The 18,936-nt window shown below is 35.6% G+C and overlaps 1 protein-coding gene across 3 annotated transcripts in view; it reads left to right on the plus strand.

Annotated features, from left to right (window-relative positions):
• Positions 1-310: 310 nt before the first annotated feature.
• The window catches only part of CCDC91 (coiled-coil domain containing 91), a 355,737-nt gene continuing 337,111 nt past the window's right edge, over positions 311-18,936 (plus strand). The window contains exon 1 of one of the 3 annotated variants that reach the window (XM_081309051.1): positions 311-781. The gene's annotated coding sequence lies outside the window, so the exon portion shown is untranslated. The remainder of the gene's footprint in view (positions 782-18,936) is intronic. The other 2 variants (XM_081309048.1, XM_081309047.1) reach the window with 2 other exon arrangements.

Raw genomic sequence — 18,936 nt, forward strand, 5'->3', positions numbered from 1 at the left:
GACTGTCTCTGTGACAGAGATGGCATGTATGACTTGCTGTTATCTGGAGTTGAGGATAAGAACAAAATTCCTTCTAGAGCAGAATTCTTTCACATTAGTAGTGATCTGGAGAGGTTCTTAGCCTAGGCGCATCCTGGTGCTTTAGAGTCCAGATATGTAAAGGTGAGGGGGAGGAGAACTCATTGCATTTACTACACAAATGTAGGACACTTTGCTTAGTTCCCATGGTTTTGTCTTTATTGTTGTTTTGTTTTTTGAATTCAGCTTGGAAGTGGTGAAGTGATGGGGTGGGGGAAAGGGATCTTCTCCCAGCCAATCCTAGCTTTCCATATGGGAGAGACATTGTGATTTGGTTTTATTTTTCTATGATATTTAGTCATACAAACAGGGCTTGTCCTCAAGAGGAATGAGACGCTGTACTTAACAGGAGTTAGGTCTGGGTAATGCCTTCAGAAGAAAAAAACCCTCTGAGGATAAACCAAGCCAAGGGTGGACTGGGTTCCTAGAATGGGGCCCCTCCAGGCTCAGGGCCACGTGACTCGCGCGTGTACCTTGAGTGACAGCGCGCAGGCTTGGGCGGGCCTTGGTGGAAATCAACTTCCGGGGGCAGAGGTGTGGGAAGGCGGGTGGTGCGTGGGTTACCCCAAGTTGGGTTCTTGGGGCCGCAGTTTCCCCCGAGGGTCTGGGGTCTTGTCGGTGTGTATTTGCGGGTCTGTGTCCTGGGGGTGGCTCACCCGGCAGCGGCTCGGCGGCGGCGGCAGCGAGCGAGAGCGGGGAGCAGGTAAACGAACGCTCGCCTTCCGGGCCTGGGTCTAGGGGCCGGGGCGGCGCGAGGCCGGCGGGGAGCAACCCGCTAGGGCTGTGAGGGCGGCGGAGCTTCTGCCGCCCGCCAGCTGTGGCTTCGCCCCTGGCGGTCGCCGCGACCCCGAGTCTGGAGGCGTGACCCGCCTCGGGCGGGAAGGAAACCTGGCTGCCCGGACGAGGAGTGCAGACCGGTTCCTTTGCTCGCCGGCAGGCTTTGGCACCTGCACGTTGCAGAGTTGAGTGTTTTGGAAAGTCTACGCACAAGTACACGTGATTATTGTGTCACCGAAGCGCCCACCGATAGGATACTTTGATTCTTGCCTAGGTGTCACTGTCCACGCCAGATTTAGGTTTCCTTTTACTTTGCCAAGCCCAGCGGGATAAAAGCTCTATTGGGTCCGCCAGCTACATTTCCTTAAAGTGACTTGGGCCACAAGTTGCAGTAAAAGTGGCACTTTGGGGTTAAGACTGGAGCAAGTACTTTTGCCAAGTGGTCAGATATCCTCCATCACCCAAAGCGCGACCCCCAGGCCACATAATAAAAATATTTCCTCCATCTGCGCTTGTCACCTACCGCGGAGGAAAGCTTTGGACACGAAACCTAATTTTTGCTTTACTTTAAGGCGTGGGAACTATTAAAAGCAGCGCTGAGTGTTTTTTTGGTAGGATGGTGTTGCCGCTGCTACTCTCACTTGCTTCCCTGTTGAGAGTTGGGGCTGAGCCTGATTTCCTGGAGGGTAAAGTCTTGGCCACAACTGTAGGTGACTCAGCGGCCCCTTTTGAATTCCCACTCTTTCCTTCCCTCCTCCCCTCAACTGTGCAGATACTGATGCCATCTTCGTCTTCAGATATTTATCCTGGCAGGAGTTGGTTGATGGTTTTTGAAGCAGTTTGCATGTTGTGTGATGGAACTATTGGGGTGGGCTGATATTTCATCTTATCATTAGTTGGGCTAACATTTCACCTTACAATGTAAGGCAAAAACAGAGGTTACAGGAATTGATAGGATGCTGTCCGTCATTTGGAGAACTCTGCACTTGTGATTACTGCTGGTACAATTTGTTAAAGAGTCTTGGCTGCACTGTACCTGTTAGGTAAATGGAGCAACGGGGATGCCAAGCAGAGTACACCTGCGTGGTGTGCCTTGACCAGAATATTGTGTGGTAGAAAATTGCCCTGGTTACAAAGTTTGGTAACCTCCAGACTGGCTAGGAGGTGGTTCTGTGGGCTGGGAAATCTTATTGCAAACTGGTTTCCCAGCAACAGTATAAGTCAAATGGAATAAACATAAAGAAAACACAGTGATGAAAGTTACAACTTCTTAACTTTTATTAAATGGAAAATGTATGTGCTTATTGCAATGCTTAGCTCAAAACCGCTGAGATTTTTTAAATCATCTTAATATTTAATAACATACAAAACTGCATAAAAATCATCACAAAAGGACATCATCATCATCATCATCATCATCATTATTGTATTTTGGTGGCAGATAAAAATGAGAAGATGGTTAACTATTAGCTTGTGTGGACCTTAAAGGGACAAACAGGAATTTGTCTAATGAAGCATTTTACAGATTCCCCAGCTCTTGTAAGATTTGTAAAGTACATAGAATTGTTAAGAATAAAGAAAGCCATTTAAAGATAGGATCTTTCTCTGAAGTTATTGGGAAAGGATTGAGGTGGATAAGATGTTTCCATTTAGTAAAAGGAAGGAGGAATGTTCAGGTAAATTGTTTCTAAACACTAGCTTATAATCACCATCACCTTTATTAACCTGTTCCTTCTGTTCTTTCTTGAAATCGGATCAAACAATGAGAACTTTAAAAAGGTGACTTTCTTTAGGTTAACTCTGTGTATCAATGTACATCTGTTCGTATGTACTAATAAAAATTTTAAAATTTGCAATATTTTAAGGATATTTTTGGTTTAAGGAACAGTTTCTCTACTGTTCTTTCTTGCCTTACTCTTGTAATACAGTAAACTGGATTTAACAAATTTAATTCAATGTGCTTTTTTTTCCAAAGGACATACTTCTTTTAAAATTTAGGCACATTGAGATATAATTTACAACAAATAAAAAGTAATTTTTAGTATACATCATTGTATATATTCTGAAAAATATATTTAAAGCACCACCACACTCTAGACAAATAACATTTGCATCATTCCAATCCCCCCCTTTTTATTTTTTATTTTGAGACAGGGCTTTACTAAGTTGTGGAGGGCCTCATTAAGTTGCTGAGGCTGGCTTTGAACTTGGGATCCTCCTGCCTCAGCCTCCTAAGCCTCTGGGATTATACCGTGACTTTTTTTTTTTTTAATTCAATATGAACTCTCCCTGTGTTGCCCAGCTTGGGCTTGAACTCACATCTTTCATTCTTAGCCTTGTATGTTTATTTTGAATCTATTAATTTTATTTATTTATTTATTTCACTTGTATCTCCTTTTTTTTAAATTGGTTGTTCAAAACATTACAATGCTCTTGACATATCATATTTCATACATTTGATTCAAATGGGTTATGAACTCCCATTTTTACCACATGAATCTATTAATTTTAATGATTAGAATAAACTCACTAAAAATTAATAAATAAGGTATCAGTACTTCTGAAGTGTTTACTCAAATTTATGCCTTTTATGACTTTCTTTTCTTTTTCTTTTCTTTTTTAGAGAGAGAGAGAGGGAGAGAGGGAGAGAGGGAGAGAGGGGGAGAGGGGGAGAGAGAGAGAGAGAGAGAGAGAGAGAGAGAGAGAGAGAGAGAATTTTAATATTTATTTTTTAGTTTTCGGCGGACACAACATCTTTGTTGGTATGTGGTGCTGAGGATTGAACCCGGGCCGCACACATGCCAGGCGAGTGCGCTACCGCTTGAGCCACATCCCCAGCCCCAGACTTTCTTTATTTTCTAATTTTAAATTAGTTTAAACATTTGACCTATACTATCTTTCTTCTACTGTCAAATCCCCAATACAAAGATTTCTGTTGGCCGTGTATGATAGAATCCCACTTAAAGAATTAGAAACATGCTGTCACAGCATGTTTTTAAAAATTTTTGAAATGTGAAGAATTTTTAATTGTAACAGGTTTAATACATGAAGATTAGAGATAATGTTATCTACTTTAAAATGCATCATGTTAAAATTCTAGTAAGCCTATGTGTTTTCCTTAAAAGTATATGTACATTTTGGTATTTATGTATTGCATTTCAACACAAGACTACCTATATGAATAAAACACTTATTTTGTGAAGTGTGAAACCATTTTTCCCTTGTGTAATTATCTTTTTTTTATAAAGATAATCCTAGAGGAGGTTGACTTTCTTTTCCTTTTGCCATCTCTTTCCAGAAATAGGCCTAGATAATGGAAAGACCAGCCAAATTGCTTTTTGTATTGTGTCTACCCCGTGATAAAAGATCAGCTTTACATGATCACTTCAAAAAGTTGCTTTAATTTTATGAGAGTTCAGAACTGCAGTTATAGTAAAGATAGTGCTATGTACTCTGCAAGATCCATTATATGCTTCAAGATTATGCTTCACTGGTAGATGGAGGTGTATATGAATGTTATTATGGATGGTTAGGTATCAGTAAACGATAGTGATTAAAGGTGAGATTAAGTATCATTTTAATTATGAATTTAATAAACACTACTTAAAATGAGATTATATATTTTGTTCAATTTGCCCAAATTGGGCATGAAAACCAAACTAAGCCTGCAAAAACTGAACAGCATAAAGGAGCTACCTGGAATCAGATGACAAGTTGAAATGAATACTTCTATTTTATTCTACCGAATGCTTAAAATTGGTAATAGTTTTCATGAGATAGATGTCTTATCTATCATCTGTTAATAGCTTATTAACTTTTCTTTTTATCCATATTACTGATTTTTGCTTTTTGAGTGGAATGTTAAGTTCATTTACAGTTATTATCGATAAGGTAAGACCTGCCATCTTTCTGTTTACTTTTTTGTACATTTTCAGTGTGAGTGGTTTTTGTAATTGTTGCTATTGTTCCTTAATTCCTCTGTTACTGCCTTATCTGACTTCTTTTGTAGTAAATAGATATATTCTGCTGTACCATTTTAATTTATTCCTTTTTTAAGATTTTTTTTTAGTTGTCAATAGACCTTTATTTTATTTATTGATATATGCTGCTGAGAATCTAACCCAGTGCCTCACACATACAAGGCAAGCGCTCTGCCATGAGCCACAACCCCAGCCCTAATTTGTTTCTTTTACTACATATTTTGAAGGTATTTTTTTTTTTTTTAGTTTTTGCTGCAGGAATTGCAAATGACAATTTATAACAATCTACTTTGGATTAATACAACCTTAAGTTTGTTAAAAATGTGCTTCCCTTTGTGCTGTTGTAACAAACATTATATCTTTTTATATTATGTGCTCATCAATATGGATTTAGAATTTTTGCTTTATGCAGTTGTCTTTCAAATCAGGTGTAAAAGAGAGTCACAAATATACATTTATATTGTCTTTTATATTTACTTATGCAGTTACTTTTACCAGTACTATTAATTTTTTTTATGTGGATTCAAGTACCCTCTGTTGTCCTTTCATTTTAGCCTGAAGGATTCTCACTATTTGTCCTAGGTAAGAAATTCTAGAGATGAATTCTTGTTTTTGTTTAGCTGTGAAAGTCTTAATTTCTTCATATTCAAAATTAGTTTTGCTTGTTTTAGATTTCTTAGTTGATAGTGCCCCACACCCAACTTTGAATGTGTCACCTAACTGCCCATTTTCTTATGTGAAATCAGATGTAAAATCCGTATTCCTTGTTTGTGATGAGTTGCATCTCATATGGCTTTGAAGATTCACTTAGTCTTTTAGAAGTTTGAGTATGATGTGTCAGAATTGTGGGACTCTTATTTAAGATTATCCTTAGGTATATAGATTAATATTTTTCATTAAATTTGCAAAGTTTTCTGTCATTATTCTTTAAATACTCTTCTGTCCCTTTCTTTCCTTGTTTTCTGATACTGTCATTATGCTCATGTTGATATGCCTGATGATTTCTCACAGTTTTTATTCATTTTTGTCCCTTATTTTTTCTTACTATTTCTCAGGACAATATCAATTGACCTATTTTCAAGTTCATTTCCTCTGTCAGGTCAAATGTGCTATGAGCCTTTCTAGTGAAATTTTCAATTAAGTTGTTATACTTTCAACTCCAAATTTTACTTATTTCTTTTTTTATATTTCCTATTTTTTATTAATAATCTGTTTGGTGAGATATTGCAATCAGTCTCCCCCCTTTATTAAGATATGGTTTCCTTTAGTTATTTGAGGCTATATTTTTGACCATATTTAAAGTAGCCCATTTTGATTTCATTGTCTGATAACTCCAATGTCTGTGCTGCCTTAGTGCTAATTTCTATTAACAGCCCTTTTCCCTCTATGTGTGTACCGTGATATCTTGTCTCTTGCATGTCCTTTGAAAACTATACAATTATAAAAATAGATTCTGTCTCCTTCCCAGGGTTTGTCATCGTAGCTGTTATTGCTCTTGATGCTTTTTGTTTGCATAGTAATTTTCCTTAATTCTTTATGTATGTGGCCACTGAAGTCTCTTTCTGGTTACCTTCAGGGCGTGTAATGATTAGATGATTATTTCCATAAATGCCTGGAACCAGTGAGTCTCTCAGGCTTTGTCAAGGATCTCTGTGCATGATGGGCATGCCTGTAATACTCAGGTAGGCAGTTTACAACTCTGCCTTAGCCTTCATTTCCTGTTTGTGCAGGACTTGAAGATTAGCCACCTGCGAAAGCTTAGGACAATCTTAGGTCTTAAGAAAGACCTAAGTCCACACAGATATTCATGAGTATGCATACAGCAGTATACATGACTTCAGTTTTTTAGATTTTCAGGAAAATATTGATTGTATCTTTTCAAAGTCACTCTATGGACATCTTATTCCCCAGCTTTAATTTTGAAATTTCCCAGCTTTTCCTTTGTTTAGCTTGTTGTTTGTTCCAACAGTTATACCATGTCAGGCAGATGTGATGTTAAACAATTGGTCCTGTTTGTTTTTTGACAAATGCCGTCTGGGGAAAAGATTTCTGGCACTGGGCATGCTCTGAGTCAGATCAAATAAAGACAAGTACAGGAGTGGCATTTTCCAAGGAACTGCTGTGAAGGACAAAAATGAAAATTTCTGGGAATGGGGCTTTGGAGGAGTTCCAACCCCATTTTGCTTCTCTGGTAGCTTCCAGGGTGCTGAATTGAATCATGATTTTGAGCCTGTTGGTTTCAAGGCTATCATGGTGCTAGGCAGCTGAGGGAGCAGCTGAGGGAGGTGAGAATAGGGACAGGTTAAAATCCCACGAAGCTTCCTATTCTTACTCAGATTCAACAGTTTATCTTTACATGCTCCCTAGATTGTTGTAAGATTGTTTGATTTCAAGTTCTGAAAAAGTTGATTTTGACAGATTTTGCCACTATTGCTCTTATTTTATGGAGAACATTTTTGCTGATGTCATGTACAGTATTTCAGTGGTCCAAATTCTTCTGAATGTCACTTTACCCCAGTTATTTTCTACTATTTCTCTTCTTCACCTATGTGTATTACAGCCTCATGTAAGAAATCATTTTCAGTATTGTAATGTAGATATATAAAATTTCCCCATATACTTTAAAGTCATTTAGTCATTGAAGTAGGCATCTGCTTGATGCTGTGGATAAGAACTATAGTATGCTCTTATCTTTAGGAGAGTGACTTAGTCAGAAATTTGTAAATGTAAGGAAAATTAGTTTGTTAGTTGAATGAGTGAAAAAGATCTGATAAGAGGTAATGTAAAATACTTTTATTGATAATATAGATCATTACCTCAGACATCTAATGTTGTAAATCATTATGCCATTTTTGTCTTTATATAATTGGATCAATTATATAGAGGAAAATTTCAGTTTGGGCTTCTGAATTATGGCTAAAAAGTTAATTGAACTGCTAGAATGATTATGCTGAAAGGGCAAAATAAAAAACATTTTTTAAATACTTGCTGTGTATTGTACCTGAATATATTACTTGGTAAAATTGTTTTTTTTCTAGTTAAGGAGTTTTCTAGTAAAAGAAAAACAGCTAGATTTGACTATCTAGACATCTTGAGATATGAGAATAATAAAAGCAAATATATTATAGTAAGGACATTGATTGTTAAGGAACAGGATCCTCAAAATTGGAATGGGTATCCTGATAAAGTTGGTGACTTTAAACTCCTAAATTGTGACTCGTCTTCTTTGCCACTTGAAGAGAACTCTCGCCTCTCCTGTGGGAATATCCACTCTACTCTTGAGAGGATTAATTCTGCATTGCTTGGAGGAAACTTCATACAAGGTAATGCTGAAGCTCCTGAGGACCTGCGTCTGCCATCCCTTATCTTTTTTTTTCTTTTTTATATCCAGGATTGAACTAAGGGGCACTTTGCCAATGAGCCACATCCCTAGCCCTATTTTGTATTTTATTTAGAGAGGGTCTCACTGAGTTGCTTAGCATCTTGCTTTTGCTGAGGCTGGCTTTGAACTTGCAATCCTCCTGTCTCAGCCTCCCGAGCTGCTGGGATTATAGGTGTGAGCCACTGTATCTGGCTCATCTTTTTTTTTTTTTTAAATTTTATTTGTTCTTTTTAGTTATACATAACAGTAGAATATATTTTGACATATTTATGTAAACAAGGAGTAACATCTTATTCTAATTAGCATCCCATTCTTGTGCTTGTACCTGATGTGGAGATTCACTGTGGGTGTATTCATCCTTCATTCTGGACCTAAGCTAGGTTTAAGTCTCAGTAGACTCTAGAGATAAGGTGCAAAGTATGACTTATGAGGAGATGTGCAACACTCTGAAAGAACTGTGAGTTTTTAAATTTCACATCTGGGACACATGTTTGTATTGATAGTGAAGATGTAGGATAGTGGTGGAAGGAATCTAAAGTTGGATCAGGCTGAATTTATTGATATTAGTTCACTAAGCAGAGATTCTGCATTTACTCTTGCAGCTTGGAGAGCTAGACAGAACTCCTCAAAGGGGTTTCAGCTCCCCTTCATTCAAGGGGTTCTAGGTCTGCAAACTATCTCAAATCTTGGGAACTGAGAGTCGTAATGCACTGCTTTTATTATTTTGATTTGACTTTTGTCCACTTAACCTAGAAATTTTCTGCTTATGCAAATCAACTAAAAATATATTAGGCTACCCATTTCATTCTAGAAACACCATGATCAAATAACCACTGGCAAGAATCAGATTCTTCTGATTGTTTCTTTGACTCTACTGTTCTAATGACCATTATGGTAACCACACCCACCTTGCATTGAACAGTTCAGTGCTGCTACTTGCTCCCTGCCATACCAGAATTTACCTCTACAATTGTATAGATTTTCCAATTCAATGACTGCAGTTCCCACTATAAGGTCTTGCCTTTTGAGAAGAGAAATCACAGAATATCCTTAGTACACTGCCAAAAATTTATACTCAGCCTTTTTTCCATCCTTTCCAAGGCACCCATGCTTCTTTTACCAGGATAACTATGCATTAGGGAAAAAGAAATCATATCTCTTGGGTACTGGTTCTGAACTGAAATTAATTCCATGAGGCTCAAAATGTCCCTATGATCCATCAGTCAGAATAGGGGATCATGAGCATTGAGAGATCAGTGGTTAGCTTACATTATTTTCACTAAGACTTGTCAGTTCTTAAATGCATTCTTGGGTCATTTCCCCATTTGGAGTGCTAAAGTATAACAACTGGCAGAGTCCCTATTGTTGGTTCCCTGACTAATGAAGTGAGAGCTGTTCTGGTGGTAAAGACCTACTAGAAGCTTTTAGAACTTTGTCTACCTAGGAAAATAGAATCAAAAGCAGTAATACATTTCAGGAGAGATTGCAGAGATTGGTGCCATCATTAAGGACTTGAAAGTTACAGGAATGGTGATTCCTGACATATCCGTGTTCAACTCTCCTATTTGGCCTGTGCAGAAAACAAATGGATCTTGGAAAATGACAATGGCTTATCATAGTTCTAATGAAGTGGTGACTCCCATTGTAGCTGCTGCACCACTCCCATTATAGCTGCTGTACCAGATGTGTTTTCATTGCTTAAGCAAGTTATTTTATTCCTTGGTACTTGGTATGCAGTTATTTATCTGGCAAATATATTTTTCCACATCTGTGTCTACAAGGCCTCTCAGATGCATTTTAGTTCTACCTGGTAATGTCAGCAATACACATTCACTGTCCTATCCCAGGGGTATAACAGCTCTCCAGACCTGTGTCGTAATTTTAGTTCTCAGGAATCTTGATCACCTTTTTCTTGTACAAATTATCACATTGGTCCATTATATAGATGGCATGCTGAATGGACCTAGTGAGGGAGAAGTAGTGATTACTCTAGACTCATTGATAAGACATCAGCATATCAGAGAGTGGGAAATAAATTCAAGTAAAATTCTGGGGACTTTATCAGTGAAATTTCTAGGAGTCTGCTGGTGTGGGGAATGTTGAGCTATTTACACTAATATGAGAGATAAGAAAGTGTTACAGTTGTCCTCTCCTAAAGCCCAAAACAGAGGCATTATATCTAGTGGGCCTTTTTGAAACATATTTCTCATTTGGGTGGTGCTATACTAGCTTATTTACCATGTGACTCCTAAAAAGTTGCAAGTTTTGAATGGGGTCCAGAATAAGAAAATGTTCTTCAGTGGGTCTAGATTGCTATACAATCACTTCTGCCACTTGGGCCATATATCCAGTATCTCCAATGTGTTTGATATTTCAGTGGCAGATAGGGATGCTGTTTGGAGCCTTTGACAGGCCCTATAGGTGAATCACAGCTCATATCCTTGAAATTATAGAACATAGCCCTGCTATCCTCCATGAATAACTATTTCACTCTTGAGAAACAGCTCTTGATCTGCTGTGGAGCCTCAGTAGATAGTGACGTGGGCCACTAAATTACCATGTGACCTGAGAACTGTGTGTTGGACTTAACCCATAAATTTGAGTGTGTGCAGTACTGGGGAAGCAAAACCTTTATCCTTTCAGGTTTTTTTTTTGGACTGGTCCTGAGAGTTAAATTGACTTAAGACAGATTAACAATAGAAAAGAAGACAAAGTAAGTTTCATGCGACATGAGAACACTCATAAGAAAGACTCAAAAGAAGTGGTTAGAATTAACCATTATCTACTGAATTTAATAAAGAATAGTGAGTTGTAAAATGTGATGGGGCAAAGGATCATGGGCTAGGTTGTTAATTGGTAGAGAAATTACTAGGAAGATGAGTTTACTAAGATTTTCTTATATGGATTTCACATGGCTCCATCTTCCCATCTTTGATGACAAGAATGCTGTTTTCCTTTTGGTATAGGGAGAACATCTTTTACATGGGAACTTTATCTTCTGTTTAGTGATAGTCCTGTACCTGCTATTTAAAAAGTATTTTTGGTTTAAAATAATCAAAACACCCAAGCAGCATACTTCAGGGTAGCATGTTCTCAATTCCTTCAGCAGCAGTACTCTGTCACCAAATGAAAGAGTTATATTTGGGATTAGGCCCAAGCAGGCCCTGGAAGCCCAAAAGAGTTCCGTGAAGAGGTGATGCCTACTCTGCTATACTGTCTCTTTTCTCCGAACCTGTACCTGTGACCTCATGAGGAGTTACATAACATCCATTGACAGATGAAAAGAAAACTCAGGCCTGATTTACAGATGGTCTACATGGATATGCAGGCATCCTTCAAAAGTAGACATCTGCAGTTCCTTTGGGGGAATCTCTGGATAGTGATGAAAGGAAATCCTCCCAGTGGGCAAAAATTTGAGTGATGTACCTGGCCATTCATTTTGCCTGGAAGGAGGAATGGCCAGGTGTGTGATATATTGATATGAGTTGTGTCAATGGTTTGGCTGGATGGCTATGAACTTAGAAAGAACACGGTTAGGAAACAGATGAAGAAGAAACTTGGGGAAGGAATAGATAGACCTCTCTGAATAGACAAAAAAATTCTTGAATATATTTGTGTCCAGTCTTAATGTATAACAAATGGTTATGTCATCAGGATTTTAATGATTAGGAGGATTTTAATGATCTAGTAGATTGACTTATTCTGTGGTTCCTAGCCTTCCTCTTTCCCTCACCTCATACCATTGTCCAATGGGCTCATAAATCAAGTGGTTGAAAGGGATGGAAGTTACATGTTTTAGCAACATGGACTTCCACTTATGAAGGCTGATCTGATCTGAGTATGGCCACTGTTAAACTCCCAGTAGCAGCCACCAACATTGAGTCCCTGATATGGCACCATTCCCCTAGACTATCAGCTAGCTAGCTACCTGGCTGCAGATCTTGGACCACTTCCATTATGGAAAAGGCAGCATTTTATTCTTACTGGAATAGACATTTATTTTGATTGTGAATTTTCCTTCGTACATGGAATTCTGCCAAAACTGCCATCCATGGGTTTACAGAATGCCTTATCCATCATCAGGGTGTTCTATACAGCATTGCTTTTGATTAAGAAATTCACTTTGCAGCAAAGGAAATGTGGTACTTATGGAATTCATTAGTCTTACCATGTTCCCTACTCTCCAGAAATAGTTGGCGTGATAGAACAGTGACCTTTTGAAGACTCAGTTACAGTGCCAGCTTGGTGGCAGTACCTTGAAAAACTGGGCCAAGATTCCCCAGAAGGCTGCATATACTTGGAAACAGCATCCAGTATATGGCATTGTTCTCCCATTGTGAAGATTCATGAGTCAAGGAATGAAGGAGTAGAAATGTGAGTTTCACTATTCACTATTACTTCTAGTGACCCACTATCAAACTTTTACTTCATGTTCCCATGATCTTATGCCCTGCTGGCCTAGAGGAATGCTTCTACCAGGAGGCACAACAATGTTTCCATTTAGCTGGAAGTTAAGACTTTTCCTGGCAACTTTGGCCTCTTCATGCCTCTGAATATATAGGAAAAGAAGAGCATGGCTCTTGCTTGGGTGATTGGTCCTGACTATTAGGGAGAAAGTAGACAGCTATTCCACAGTGGAGGCGACGAAGAATATATATGGAATATAAGAGACCCCTTAGAATATCTCAGTATTACCATGCTTGTGGTTAAGGTGAGTAGAAATCTACAACAACCCAACCCAGGCACGATGGCCATGACATTTCAGAATAAGGTTAGGTTCACCCAATTAGGTAAACAATCATAACTAGTTAAAGTACCTTCTAAAGGCAAAGGGAATATAGAGTAAGTAGTAGAAGAAGGTAGTCATAAATACCAGGTATGACCAAATGACCGGATTTGAATTGACTATAATTTGAAAATTATCTCAGTGAATTATATATTATTACTAGAGTAATCACTACTTCTCCCTCACTAGGAAGATGAGTTTACTAAGATTTTCTTATATGGATTTCACATGGCTCCATCTTCCCATCTTTGATGACAAGAATGCTGTTTTCCTTTTGATACAGGGAGAACATCTTTTACATGGGAACTTTATCTTCTGTTTAGTGATTTATAATTTTCACATGTATTCTCACTTGCTTATGAATATGTATGTGGCGTGTGTGTGTATAATATAAAGCAGATATCTTTTTGTTCCCTCTTTTATTCCTCAGTAACATAAAATATTTTGATTTTATATCATAGAATTTAAATATTGTTAGCTTTGCATCATAGTATTTAAGTTATAATATATCAAGAAGAAGGGTAAACATCAGTCAAGGACTTCACCTCTTCTGGGGAGAGAGATAATGCATTTCCAGTTATATATAGGCTATTTATATCATTGTAAGTGGGATTATGACCTTGTTATTTATTTAGAGACTAAGTCCACACTTAAGACGATTCATGTGGGTGCCAGGTTGATAAGTAGTGAACTTGAGATGATTGATTTTATTTGTCAAGTTGACTGGGCCATAGTTTACTCAAATATTTGATCAAACATTATTCTGGGTATGTCTTTGAGGATATTTTTTGAATATTAATATTTGAATTCATAGACTGAATAAAGCACATTGCCCTCCCTAATGTGAATGCCTTATTCTGTCAATTGAAGATCTGAATATAATAAGAAAGCTATGTCAGGAAACTTATTCTTCCTGACTGTGTTGGGACATCAGTCTTCTCCTGCACTTGTACTGAAATTTGGACTGTTGGCTCCTCTGGTTCTCAGGGCATCAGACATACACTAGAACTCATACTGTTAGCTTCCTGGTTCTTAGGCCTGTATTAGCAATGCTCCTGGGCCTCAAGCTTGCTGACTACATATCTCAGGACTTCTCAGCCTTCCTAATTGTGTGAGCCCTTATAATCCATCAATTTACACACACAGACACACTCTATTGTTACTCTCTCTCTGAGGAACCCTGAGTAAGATATTTACCAGAAACAACAACAACAAAACAAAAACAAAAAAATAACAACAACAACAACAACAAAAACCCCAACTTCAATTGACTATTTCTTTTTCCAGAATAGCAACAATAGACTGTGGTTGGCATGGAAGAAGGTCAAATATAGAGCTAATAATGTATTGTCATCTTACCACAGAATCTATCAAGAAGAGTAGCCTTGAAGTTCCTTAACAATTTGCCTTTATTTCTTTTAGTGTCCCAAAGGCAACTTAATAGATAAATGTCTATACTATATGGAAGGGGGATGGAAAATAGTAAGATGTTTAAGATATTGAGTCCTAGAGCAAGGAAAAATTATAGTAAATTTCATAGAAATTTAGGCTAAGATTTCATAATTAGCTATAGACACTTTTAAGCAATGGTATCTATATTATCAGATTATTGAGTTTTTTTAATGCTCTTTATTTAGATGTTGATGCACCTTTATTTTATTCATTTGTTTATATGTGGTGCTGAGAATCGAACCCAGTCCATCATATATACTAGGCAAGTGCTCTACCACTGAGCTACAACCCCAGCCCCAGGTATATTGAGTTTTAGCAATAATCTTTAGTGACTGATGAATATCTGCTTTGATTTAAACATATTTGATAAAACTCAGGTACTGTTATTTCTATTGTTCCTGAGATTTGTTTATTTATTTATATCACAATACCATTTTGGATTATGGAGAATAATCATTATGCCCTTGTTCTCCCTGTTGAGGGCTAAGAAGTTAATTACACCTACTGGGAAAAAATTTCACCTGTATATCCAAAGGGAATCCTATGCTGAATAAGATACTGCTTAAATAAAATAGGGGAAACCCATGAATAAATAACTGTACTCAGTACTTAATTTTACTTTGTTTTGTGTTTTTAAAGAGGGAGTCACGAAGACTATAGGATTTCCTTTTTAAAAGTTTTTTTTTAAAAGAATGTTTGGATACTTTTAGCATTTAAAGTTGGCTAATTACCACACATTCTTTCCATTTCCATTGTGATTGTGTAACAATGCTGAGGTCTGGAATCATGCAACTCATTTCTGAGCTTTTTTTTTGTTTGTCTTCCATTCTCACCAGAACTCTTTCCCTGTGTTTCTTATGTTGCATTATATAGCAAGGTTTTCTTGGTTCTCAGTTTTAGAAACATGTCAAATCATTTTGTAAGTAGAACATGTCTTCATTTCTCCTGCAATTCAGTTATTTGAACATGTTTTGATAATAAAAAGGATACATTGTACCTCAAAATTATCACAGAACTCAGTTATTCTAATCAAGAAAGTTGTGCCATCTTTTTGGATACTTATGTATGATGAATTAATGAACTTTGTGTATTCTCTAAGAGAAGAGCAACTATAACAAATTATTTCCGACTTTATACAATCATATAATTATACAATTGTGCTCTTTTTTGTGACCGGCTTATTTCATTTAGCATCATGGCTTAGGGTTCCTTTATAGTATATTTCTGTATCAGAATTTCATTCTTTTTAAAAGGCTGAATATTTGATTATATGTGTATCCCATATTTTGTTTATTTATTGTTTTTTACCTTATGACTATCGCAAATAGTGCTGCCATGGACATGGGTGTATAAACATCTGTTTGAATGTCTGCTTTTAATTCTTTTGGTATGTGCTCCAAAGTGAAATTGCTAGGTTTTATAGTAGTTTTATTTTATTTTATTTTTTGTGATTATACTATTTTCTGGGAGATGGTATTTCTATGTGTGGTATTTTAAAGAAGTACCACATTATTTCCCTAGACACTCAGTATTTTAAAGTCTGTTTCCTTTATTTGGTTCAATGGATAGTGAACCTTTAGGAAGGAGCTGCTAGTATAGTGTGAGTAGCAGCCAAACAATCTTTAGTCTTGCTAACAGCCATCATCTTTGTTAACATATTGATCTGAAAACTAGTGTTTCTCAGAAAGTGATCCTGGAACCAGCAGCATCACAAATAACCTGTTATATAAGTAGTTTTCCAAATGTCACTATATATATAGAGAGAGAGATTTATTCAGACTCTGGAAGTGAGGATGACAGAAATGTAGAAATGTTTTTTGAATAACAAAAGTGTTTAATTTGATGAAGTTTCCTTTATCAAATTTGGTTTGTGCTTTTCGTGTTCTCAGACATCTTGGCTTAACCAATGGTCTTAAAGATTTTTTTTTTTAATATGGTATACTAAAGATTTTGTAGTTTCATTCTTAAGTTTTAATTAAAAAACTGATAGCATTTTAATATCAAGGTTTATTATTTTATGTATAGTGTCCAGTTATTTTAAAAAATCATTCTATTCTCATTGTATATTATCTTGGGAGTTTTATGGCATATATAGGTGGCCATTTCTTGACTCCGTTCTTACCATATGGTCTTTATTACTCTAGCTTTATAGTAAGATTCATAATTAGTATGAATCATTTTTTTTTCAAAATTATTTTGACTTTTACCTTCTTTTCATTTTTTAAATATATTTTAGAGAAAATCTTGATGACTTCTGAAATAAAACTTGTTGGGAATTAAATGATATATAATTACATATAAATCATTATATTGTCTATATCAGTTTAGAGAGAATGAACAAAAACATTGTCTGATTCATTTATAAATTTGCTTATATTTTATTAGATTTATCCCTAAGTATTTCAAAATTTTTATGATATTATATTGGTATTACTTAGTTTTCAATTATTTGCTTCTAGTATATTTGGTTCTCTTTTTTCCATGAGTTCTGCAATTCATGAATTCAACTAGACTGAAAATGTTCTAAAAAACATTATGTCCATTTTGAATATGTACAAACTTTTTTTCTTGTCATTGTGTCCAAAAAATAAAACATAACAATAGCATTTACATGGTTTTAAATATTATAAATGATGTAGAGATGATTTAAAGTGTACAGAATGATATGTGTAATCTATATGAAAATATTATACCATATCAGAATACATGGCCTTTTGTATCTGTAAAGGGGCCTGAAACTAATCCACCATGTATATTGAGGGACAGCTGTATGTAGAACTATTAACTGATTTTTAAAAAATTGACCTTGTATTCTTCAACCAATCTTTTAGTCAGCTTCTTAAAGTTTTCTACGTAAATTAATCATGTTGTCTCTGAATATGTATATTTTAATTTCTTTTTCAATCTATATAAATTTTATTTGTATTTCATATTGCACTAGGGAGAACTTCTCTAAGAGCATACATCTTTTGCCTTCTTCGGGATCTTAGGCTAAAGGCATTTAGTTTTTGACCATTAAATATTATATTAGTTGTGAGTTTTTTACCTTTATAAGAAAAAATGTATATACCCTTTTAAAAGGAATCTGGTTGAAGACATTTATTTTTCTGCATTTATTGAGTTGATCATGAGAGTTTTCTCAGGGTGAATTATGTTGGTTTATTTTTGAATATTCAACCATCCTTGCATTCCTGGAATAAAACTCACTTGTCATGTTCTGTTATCCTCTACGTGCATTGCTGTGATTTATTATATCTTTATTATGAATTTTGATATCTGTGTTGGTGGAGGATGTTATTTTCTGTTTTCTTGCAATGTCTTTGTTGGTTTGGTATCAGAATAATATCAAATACTAGTTCATTTCTCTATGTTCTGGAATAGTTTCTGAAAACTTTATATTGTTTATTTCTTGAATGTCTCATAGAATTCCCCAGCAAGTCTTTTTGTGCCTCTTTTATTCTTTGTGAAAAGTAATAAGAAAATGAACTTCTTCAATAGACAGAGATCTAATCACTAATTAATTTTTCTAGAGTAATCTTTGGAAGTTTTATCTTTTATGTTCATTTCATGTATATAGTTAAAGTTATTGGCAAGATGTTCCCCTATCTTTTTAATATCTGCATAATTTTAGAAATGTTCTGATAGTAAAATTTCCATTTCTGATAACAGTAATTCATATCATTTTTTTGTTATCATCCTGGGTAGAGGTTTAATTTCATTGATCCTTAGAAAAAAACATCTATTTTTCAGTTTTATCAATTTATTTTTATATTTTTTATTGATGGCTGCTGCTTCTTATTATTTTTCCTTCTGTTTACTTTGGGTTTAATGTGCTGTATCTGAATACACTTACAGGTTTCTTGAGAAATCTTAAGTCTCACTTATGGAGTCTTTTTTTTTTCACCAAATATAAGCATCTGATATTTATAAATTTCTTTTAAAGCATTATGCTCATTGCAATCCACATATTTTCATATTTTCAATTTTATTTACTTCAAAATATCTTCTAATTTATCTTATAAATTATAATGGTTTATTTAGAAGAGTTTTTTTGTTATTTTAGTACTTTCTAGATTTCTTTCTTTAACATTTTTTTTTCTGTGATTAGAGAAGACAATTTTTATATCAGTTTTTTGAATTAATTGAGACTTGTTTTATGGTTCAGAATATCATCTATTTTTGAAAATTTGATATGCACTTGAAAAGAATGCCTAATCTACCCCGATTGGGTAGAATTTTTTTAGAAATGTCAACTAGATTATATTTGATAATACTGTTTAAGTCTTCTAAATGAGTGCATACGTATGTATACATGTAAAAGAAAATATATATAGAATATTTAATACTTGTAAAATATGTGATATATAGTATATATAAAATATATATGTACTTTATTTTTAAATTTATATATATAGTATGTATGTGTGTATATGTATATGTGTGTGTGTGTGTGTGTGTGTATTTCTACTTATTTTATCATT

The sequence above is a fragment of the Spermophilus citellus genome (genome assembly GCF_964194105.1).
Source record: "Spermophilus citellus genome assembly, chromosome: 10".
NCBI classification, from domain to species: domain Eukaryota; kingdom Metazoa; phylum Chordata; class Mammalia; order Rodentia; family Sciuridae; genus Spermophilus; species Spermophilus citellus.